We start from the raw sequence: 10,261 nt of genomic DNA, 5'->3' as shown, positions 1-10,261 counted from the left end.
AACAAAGGGTTTGTGGGTCTGTCTGTAGTCGTCTTGGCCGGGGACAGAACAGGAATGGAGTCTTAGAACTTTTAGTAAGTAATCTAGCTAGGTATGTGTTAGATTATGATTTCTTTAAATGGCTGAGAAAAGAATTGTGCTGAATAGAATAACTATTTCTGTCTGTGTATCTTTTTTGTAACTTAAGGTTTTGCCTAGAGGGGTTCTCTATGTTTTGAATCTAATTACCCTGTAAGATATATACCATCCTGATTTTACAGGGGGGATTTCTTTATTTCTATTTACTTCTATTTTTTATTAAAAGTCTTCTTGTAAAACACTGAATGCTTTTTCATTGTTCTCAGATCCAAGGGTTTGGGTCTGTGGTCACCTATGCAAATTGGTGAGGCTTTTTATCCAACATTTCCCAGGAAAGGGGGAGTGCAAGTGTTGGGAGGATTGTTCATTGTTCTTAAGATCCAAGGGTCTGGGTCTGTAGTCACCTAGGCAAATTGGTGAGGCTTTTTACCAAACCTTGTCCAGGAAGTGGGGTGCAAGGTTTTGGGAAGTATTTTGGGGGGAAGGACGCGTCCAAACAGCTCTTCCCCAGTAACCAGTATTAGTTTGGTGGTGGTAGCGGCCATTCCAAGGATAACGGGGGTAATATTTTGTACCTTGGGGAAGTTTTGACCTAAGCTGGTAAAGATAAGCTTAGGAGGTTTTTTCATGCAGGTCCCCACATCTGTACCCTAGAGTTCAGAGTGGGGGAGGAACCTTGACATGGTGGCAGCGGTGGGATTAACCTGAAATCATTTTGAGATCCAGTTGAGATTTTTTGAACTAGAAATACAGATTTTAAAAAGGAATTTTTAGGAAGTCCAGAAGGCAGCTTTGAAACTGAAAGCAGCTTGGTTTCTCTCTGCTTTGTGGCCAAGCAGAGACAAAAGGGGATTATCTTGTGAATTGCAGGTTTTCTTTGCCTGGAGGCAGGGTACTTAACTCCTGCAGGGAAATTCACAGTCTTCCAACCCAGAGGTTTTTTTTTTTTTTTTTTTTCTTTTCTTCCTAAAAGTAAATAGGGGGTGTGTGCTCTACCCATTTGCCTGGAGACAAAAGTGGCAGGGTTTTTTTTTTAGGATTTTGATTTTTTTTTTGTTTTACAAGGAGCACATGTTTGAAAAGAAATTTTTTTCTTCTTTGGGCTGGGTAAGCAGGTTTCCAAGTAGTTGGAGGTTTTTTGCTTTAATTTGGGCCCAGAGCAGAGACAAGGGAATTGTCTTTTTCTGTAGGCTGACAATCACTATCAGAGAATAGGTATTCTATTCCAGCACAGCAAAATTTTACAGCCAAGTTTTGTTTGTTTATTTCTAAACCTCGGGTGTAAAGTTAGTTAAAAACAGAGAGGTTAGAATGGCCAAATCCTCAGCTCGACTACAGCTGGAATTAGCCAAATTTCAGGCTGAGGAAAAACAAAGGGAACATGAAAGACAGATAGAACTCATGCAGCTGAAGAAGGAACAAGAAAGGGAGGCAGAACAACACCAAGAGGCTGCCCACAAGAGGGAAATGGAGGCAAGGAAGCATGTGGAGGAGGAGAGGGAAAAAGAGAGGAAGCATGTGGAGGAGATGGAGAGGATAAAGGCCCAGCAGAATATACCAACAAACCCTAGCAATCCTTCTCCAGGTACCACTTCCCATCCCAGAAAGTTCCCCACCTACAAGGCAGGTGATGATACTGAGGCCTTCTTAGAAAACTTCGAAAGGGCCTGCCTTGGGTACAACATCTCTACTGACCAATACATGGTAGAGCTGAGGCCGCAGCTCAGTGGACCCTTAGCTGAGGTGGCAGCTGAAATGCCTAAAGAACACATGAACAAGTATGAACTGTTTAAATCCAAGGCGAGAGTCAGAATGGGGATAACACCCGAGCAGTCTCGTCGGAGGTTCAGAGCCCTAAGGTGGAAACCAGACATGTCATTTACCCGACATGCCTACCACATTGTAAAACATTGGGATGCCTGGATATCAGGAGCAAGTGTTGAATCTCCAGTAAATTTGCCCTTCCTAATGCAAATGGAACAATTCTTAGAGGGTGTTCCTGAGGAAATAGAAAGATACATCCTAGATGGGAAACCCAAAACTGTAATTGAGGCAGGAGAGATTGGAGCCAGATGGGTGGAGGTGGCAGAGAAGAAGAAAACTGGTCGCAGTTGGAGTGGAGACCAGAAGGGACCACCCCAGACCACACCCTATTACCGGGGGCCGCCCAAAGCCCCACCTACCTCCCAAAGAACCCTCCAGACCCCTTATCGTCCCACCACCCCGTTCTCCAGCAACCCTCCTCGCCCCAGTGACCCGTCAGCTGGACGATGTTTTAAGTGTAACGAGCTGGGGCATGTAAAGGCCAACTGCCCCAAGAACCCCAACAGATTACAGTTCATTGCACCGGAATCACACCAGAGGTCCACAGGCCCAGATACCTCCCAGATACCCTTGGAGCGGAGGGAAACTGTGAGTGTGGGTGGGAAGAAGGTCACCGCGTGGAGGGACACCGGAGCACAAGTGTCAGCTATCCATGCTTCCTTAGTGGACCCCAATTTAATCAACCCAGAGATCCAAGTGACGATTCAACCCTTCAAGTCCAACTCTTTCAATTTGCCTACAGCCAAGTTGCCTGTCCAGTACAAGGGCTGGTCAGGAATGTGGACTTTTGCAGTCTATGATGATTATCCCATCCCCATGCTGTTGGGGGAAGACTTGGCCAATCATGTGAAGCAGGCCAAGAGGGTGGGAATGGTCACCCGCAACCAGGCTAAACAAGCCGTGAGGCCTAGCTCTGTTCCGGAAACTTCTATCAGGACCCAGTCAGAGGTGATGGACCTGGACCCCAGGCCAATGTCTGCAACAGCAGTAGTGGATCCAGTCCCAGAGACCCAGACGGAACCAGTCCCAGAACCGGAACCAGCCGAACAACCAACACCAGACCCCGTGTCAGCACTGAATCCAGTACTTGCAACCTCAACACCAGAGGGCCCCACCGAACCTGAACTGGCAGCAGCCGATAACCCTACACAAGAGGCTCAGCCGGAGCCTGAATCCCAACATAGTGCACCAGCGGAGAGCGGTTCACAGTCAACAGAAACAGCTCCATCCCCTATATCGCTTCCAGAGGGACCAAGCCTAGGTCCACAATCCCATGAGGAACTGATGTCTCCAGCATCAAGGGAACAGTTCCAGACCGAACAGGAAGCAGATGAAAGCCTCCAGAGAGCTTGGACGGCGGCACGGAGCAACCCACCGCCTCTCAGCTCTTCTAATCGATCCAGGTTTGTTGTAGAAAGAGGACTTTTATACAAGGAAACTCTTTCTGGGGGACACCAGGAAGACTGGCATCCTCAGAGACAGTTGGTAGTTCCAACTAAATACCGGGCCAAGCTCTTGAGCTTAGCCCATGATCACCCTAGTGGCCATGCTGGGGTGAACAGGACCAAAGACCGTTTGGGGGGGTCATTCCACTGGGAGGGAATGGGCAAGGATGTTTCTACCTATGTCCAGTCTTGTGAGGTGTGCCAAAGAGTGGGAAAACCCCAAGACCAGGTCAAAGCTCCTCTCCAGCCACTCCCCATCATTGAAGTTCCATTTCAGCGAGTAGCTGTGGATATTCTGGGTCCTTTTCCGAAAAAGACACCCAGAGGAAAGCAGTACATACTGACTTTCATGGATTTTGCCACCCGATGGCCGGAAGCAGTAGCTCTAAGCAACACCAGGGCTAAAAGTGTGTGCCAGGCACTAGCAGACATTTTTGCCAGGGTAGGTTGGCCCTCCGACATCCTCACAGATGCAGGGACTAATTTCCTGGCAGGAACTATGAAAAACCTTTGGGAAGCTCATGGGGTAAATCACTTGGTTGCCACTCCTTACCATCATCAAACAAATGGCATGGTGGAGAATGGAACTTTGGGGGCCATGATACGTAAATTCGTAAATGAGCACTCCAATGATTGGGACCTAGTGTTGCAGCAGTTGCTCTTTGCCTACAGAGCTGTACCACATCCCAGTTTAGGGTTTTCCCCATTTGAACTTGTATATGGCCGTGAGGTTAAGGGGCCATTGCAGTTGGTGAAGCAGCAATGGGAGGGATTTACACCTTCTCCAGGAACTAACATTCTGGACTTTGTAACCAACCTACAAAACACCCTCCGAACCTCTTTAGCCCTTGCTAGAGAAAACTTACAGGATGCTCAAAAAGAGCAAAAAGCCTGGTATGATAAACATGCCAGAGAGCGTTCCTTCAAAGTAGGAGACCAGGTCATGGTCTTAAAGGCGCTCCAGGCCCATAAAATGGAAGCATCGTGGGAAGGGCCATTCGTGGTCCAGGAGCGCCTGGGAGCTGTTAATTATCTCATAGCATTCCCCACCTCCAACCGAAAGCCTAAGGTGTATCATATTAATTCTCTAAAGCCCTTTTATTCCAGAGAATTAAAGGTTTGTCAGTTTACAGCCCAGGGAGGAGACGACGCTGAGTGGCCTGAAGGTGTCTATTATGAAGGGAAATGTGCTGGTGGTGTGGAAGAGGTGAACCTCTCCATGACCCTTGGGCGTATGCAGCGACAGCAGATCCAGGAGCTGTGCACTAGCTACGCGCCAACGTTCTCAGCCACCCCAGGACTGACTGAACGGGCATACCACTCCATTGACACAGGTAATGCTCACCCAATTAGGGTCCACCCTTACCGGGTGTCTCCTCAAGCTAAAACTGCTATAGAACGGGAGATCCAGGATATGTTACAGATGGGTGTAATCCGCCCCTCTGAAAGTGCATGGGCATCTCCAGTGGTTCTAGTTCCCAAACCAGATGGGGAAATACGTTTTTGCGTGGACTACCGTAAGCTAAATGCTGTAACTCGCCCAGACAACTATCCCATGCCACGCACAGATGAACTATTAGAGAAACTGGGAAGGGCCCAGTTCATCTCTACCTTGGACTTAACCAAGGGGTACTGGCAGGTACCGCTAGATGAATCTGCCAAGGAAAGGTCAGCCTTCATCACACATCTCGGGCTGTATGAATTTAATGTACTCCCTTTCGGGCTGCGAAATGCACCCGCCACTTTCCAAAGACTTGTAGATGGTCTCCTAGCGGGATTAGGAGAATATGCAGTCGCCTACCTTGACGATGTGGCCATATTTTCGGATTCCTGGGCAGACCACCTGGAACATCTACAAAAAGTCCTTGAGCGCATAAGGGAGGCAGGACTAACTGTTAAGGCTAAGAAGTGTCAAATAGGCCTAAACAGAGTGACTTACCTTGGACACCAGGTGGGTCAAGGAACTATCAGCCCCCTACAGGCCAAAGTGGATGCTATCCAAAAGTGGCCTGTCCCAAAGTCAAAGAAACAGGTTCAATCCTTCTTAGGCTTGGCCGGTTATTACAGACGATTTGTACCGCACTACAGCCAAATCGCTGCCCCACTGACAGACCTAACCAAAAAGAAACAGCCAAATGCTGTTCAGTGGACCGGAAAGTGTCAGAAGGCCTTTAACAAGCTTAAAGCGACACTCATGTCTGACCCTGTACTAAGGGCCCCAGACTTTGACAAACCGTTCCTAGTAACCACAGATGCATCCGAGCGTGGTGTGGGAGCAGTTTTAATGCAGAAAGGACCTGATCAAGAATTCCACCCTGTAGTGTATCTCAGCAAAAAACTGTCTGAGAGGGAAAGCAACTGGTCAGTCACTGAAAAAGAATGTTATGCCATTGTCTACGCTCTGGAAAAGCTACGCCCATATGTTTGGGGACGGCGTTTCCACCTGCAAACCGACCATGCTGCACTAAAGTGGCTTCACACCGTCAAAGAAACTAACAGAAAACTTCTTCGGTGGAGTTTAGCTCTCCAAGATTTTGATTTCGACATCCAACACATCTCAGGAGCTTCTAACAAAGTGGCTGATGCACTCTCCCGTGAAAGTTTCCCAGAATCAACTGGTTAAAATCGTCCTTGAGATGTGGAAAATATTGTTAGTCTTTATGTACTTGGTAGTATATTTAGAGATGCATGTGTCTTATTAACTCTGTTTTCCTAGAGCTCCAGGAAGAAATCCCAGCCAGTGTTTCACCCTAGCTGAGATTTGGGGGGCGTGTCATAAAAATAAAGGGAAGGGTAAACCCCTTTGAAATCCCTCCTGGCCAGGGGAAGCTCCTCTCACCTGTAAAGGGTTAAGAAGCTAAAGGTAACCTCGCTGGCACCTGACCAAAATGACCAATGAGGAGACAAGATACTTTCAAAAGCTGGGAGGAGGGAGAGAAACAAAGGGTTTGTGGGTCTGTCTGTAGTCGTCTTGGCCGGGGACAGAACAGGAATGGAGTCTTAGAACTTTTAGTAAGTAATCTAGCTAGGTATGTGTTAGATTATGATTTCTTTAAATGGCTGAGAAAAGAATTGTGCTGAATAGAATAACTATTTCTGTCTGTGTATCTTTTTTGTAACTTAAGGTTTTGCCTAGAGGGGTTCTCTATGTTTTGAATCTAATTACCCTGTAAGATATATACCATCCTGATTTTACAGGGGGGATTTCTTTATTTCTATTTACTTCTATTTTTTATTAAAAGTCTTCTTGTAAAACACTGAATGCTTTTTCATTGTTCTCAGATCCAAGGGTTTGGGTCTGTGGTCACCTATGCAAATTGGTGAGGCTTTTTATCCAACATTTCCCAGGAAAGGGGGAGTGCAAGTGTTGGGAGGATTGTTCATTGTTCTTAAGATCCAAGGGTCTGGGTCTGTAGTCACCTAGGCAAATTGGTGAGGCTTTTTACCAAACCTTGTCCAGGAAGTGGGGTGCAAGGTTTTGGGAAGTATTTTGGGGGGAAGGACGCGTCCAAACAGCTCTTCCCCAGTAACCAGTATTAGTTTGGTGGTGGTAGCGGCCATTCCAAGGATAACGGGGGTAATATTTTGTACCTTGGGGAAGTTTTGACCTAAGCTGGTAAAGATAAGCTTAGGAGGTTTTTTCATGCAGGTCCCCACATCTGTACCCTAGAGTTCAGAGTGGGGGAGGAACCTTGACAACTCCAAACTAATTTCTTTCCGGAACTCTCAGCAAACCAAAAAATCAGTTATTCATACAGCTTTTCTCGTAGGTCTCTTGGGCCCTTCTGAAAATTTGACACGGAGAGTCTGATTTCCACCCTCCTACACTTTACATAGTAACCTACACTTGTGCAAATCAAGTGTAATAAAATGCTACCATTCTGATTTTGTAGCATTTAACATCCAATTTGCACAGGAGTAACTAATGACTGAAAGGGCAAGTCAGTGGTGAATAAGAAGAGTGTGTGTGCATGGTTTCCGCAACAGTGTAGGATGTCCACATGCAACTACCTTTGACACAAACCCTCAAAAGCCAGGAAATAAACTATTAAATTCACGTATGTATAAGATGCTAAACAAGCAAACCAACTCCACATAAGTCATTAACTTTAGTTTACCAAACATAGGTTATACCTATACAAATTGCTCCATCAACCACATTGGCCTTAACTGCTACCTTGATTCTTTTTAACACTGTCTGCTAGTATTGTTGAAATAAAAATTATGAAAAATGTATTGTGCTTCTAAAGAAACATGCTTGCTTTGTGACTGAGGTACAATAAGCACAAAATAGGTTTCCCTCTTTTAATGCAGATAATATAGTGTACTGCTTAATAAGAATTTTGGGCCAGATTCTCAGCCCCATTTCCATCCTCTCTACATGGTTTAAGCAGCATAAAGGGGATGTAATGTGGCTGCAACTGGCCATCTGAGAATTCTTCCAGCAGATGTGAATTCCCAATTTGCATAAAGCCTGCAGAGCTGGCTCCTAAATTTCTTCTTCTCCCCACTCCAGCATAGGGGTGTGTTGTGACGGAACAGATGGTGCAGAGTTCTGCTCCTCTACAGCAATTCTCTGCTAGCATACGGTAAGATCCCTTAGAGTACCTTAACCACAGCCATAAATCACAGCAGCCCTTAGGCTGCTCTAACTTATATCAGGACTAAGGTGGGTTTGAGAATCAGGGAGCTGCAACTGGCTTTCTGATGGTCTCTCCCTCTCTCCTGCACCAAGAGTATCTTGACAAAGGAAAAAGGCTAGCCCCTCTTGAAAGAATTGAGATCACTGAGTGTGTGATGCTTTCTGTGATCACAGGGTTGGTAGCATGTTGCTGCTGTTAATGGAGTTTAGCATTTAATGCATATAAGGACTTAACTGTTTATTTCCTGGATTTTGAGTGTTTGTGACAATGATCACTGCACATATGAACCCTTTACTTTTGAGCGAAGTTTTTTTGTATGCAAATTGGGAAATGTTCCACCATTGAATGAGCTGTCTGAAAATATGACAGATAAATTTCTTGTGTGTCTGAACAGGACAACAAAAGCCCCCAAAGGAGGAGAGGAGAACTACCTAGGAAAGAGGAGAAAGTCAAAGAGTAGGGCAAAAAGAAATCAAACGATGGAGGGAACTCCCAGTGAAGCAGGGGAAACGGGCCTTCCCAGGCTGAACAGACATGCCCAGAAGGGGACTGCAGGCACTTGAGTAGGGCTATGAAGAAAAGTTGTGGCATACTCTCCCTGCCTGCATCACTACCTTACTCTCACAAACCACCCACATCCCTGTGCGCATCATTGCTTCCTCCATGAAGTGTCACTGACTGTTTCTTCCTAGCTACAGCCAGTGATTAGAGGAATGGGAAGACGGAAGAAAAGACAGAGAAACAAAACCTCCAGGGAGGGAAATGGGGGAAGTGGAGGTGTACCGATAAAAGGTGAAAGGGGAGGAGTCAATAGGGAAGGGGATGTGACCAATGGGACAGAAGCAGAGCTCATCACTTATCCCTGATTTGACCCCTGATTATTAATAATCAATTTTTATAATTATTTAATAATTTATGGCCACCTCTACAACATGCAAGGTTCTTTCCACACATCCAGGAAGGGATGGTCCCTGCTCCAATAAGCTCACAGTTTAGCATATTTACAGTGTACTCATCAGTATTGCATCTAGGCGCATTTAATAAGTGTTAAAACTGGATCTAACTGTATATTCAGATAGGAGGAACAAGCTCAATCTGCAACTTTAAAAGAGCAAGAACCGGGGGGGTGGAAACCTGGCCAGTTTGCTAATGCCCAGGATTTCAGAGCCCATTGGGAGCGTGGACAAAAGGATGTCTTGTCAGTTTTCCAAATGTGGTTGTGTTTCGGTTTTAAATGACAAAAGCTGATTTTATTTTAGTTTAGGGTTGTTTTGCTGTACTTTTTTTTTTTTTTTTTTTTGGTTTAACAATTTGTGGAGCATGTGACTTGATAGAGGGATACTTTTATTTCATTCACAGGGCAAAGAGAGAGTGTTTTGGGGGCAGAAGAGAAATATGGTGGGGATACTGACACTAGGTTCCTGTGATGATTGCTGCGTTCATTTGGGTGGCTTGCTTGGTTTACAGGAGTTGCTACCCTGAACAGATCATTGGACCCCCAGATCCTCAGCTGCAGTACATTGATGTAGCTTCATTAAGATGAATAGAGCTGACCAGATTTACACCCACTGGATTTGACCCGCAAACTCTAAATCCTACCCTTTAGCCAAATTTCAAACACCTTTCCCTTTCTAGGATATAACCAAAGTTGGACATGAAAGTATCCTGCTGAACTCTGCACAGGTACAGGAAAGAAACTATTATGGTAGTTTTCAGAGTATCAGCCGTGGTAATCTGTATTTGCAAAAAGAAAAGGAGTACTTGTGGCACCTTAGAGACTAACAAATGTATTTGAGCATAACTGCTAGCTAAACTCAGCTGGGATGAAGATTTGGGTTTTGTATACATTCCTTTAGGACTTTAGTAAGGGACTCTGTAAAGTAGTCTGGCCGAGGGCTAGTACACTTTTATGCCTGGAGCAGGCCTAAGGATGGTGGGGGAAACTGAGACAAATGTTTTCACAGCACCACAGCCAGCTAGGAGGCCGTGTTGGGGTGGAAACTTTGCCACAGGCAGAAAACTCCTCCTCTGCCTTTTTGGGGTTGCTCTCTGTAGGTTCTTACTCAACATCTATCCATGTAATAGAGAAGCACCTCCAAAATTAGGAAGTACATATATGCCAGTGGAGTTACTCTTAATTTACACCAGCGTAACAAGAGGAGAATGAAGCGCTAGGATTCCTTGGGCCCCATTCACTGGTGATATAAATGGTGCTGTACATTACAGTTCAGCAAACGGATGCCCTAATCTGTGCTGGGGCCAAATTACCCG

The sequence above is a fragment of the Lepidochelys olivacea genome, assembly GCF_965140295.1.
Source record: "Lepidochelys olivacea isolate rLepOli2 genome assembly, chromosome: 27".
Lineage (NCBI taxonomy): Eukaryota > Metazoa > Chordata > Testudines > Cheloniidae > Lepidochelys > Lepidochelys olivacea.
The sequence above is the reverse complement of the archived record's forward strand: the minus strand, read 5'-3'. Positions refer to the sequence as shown.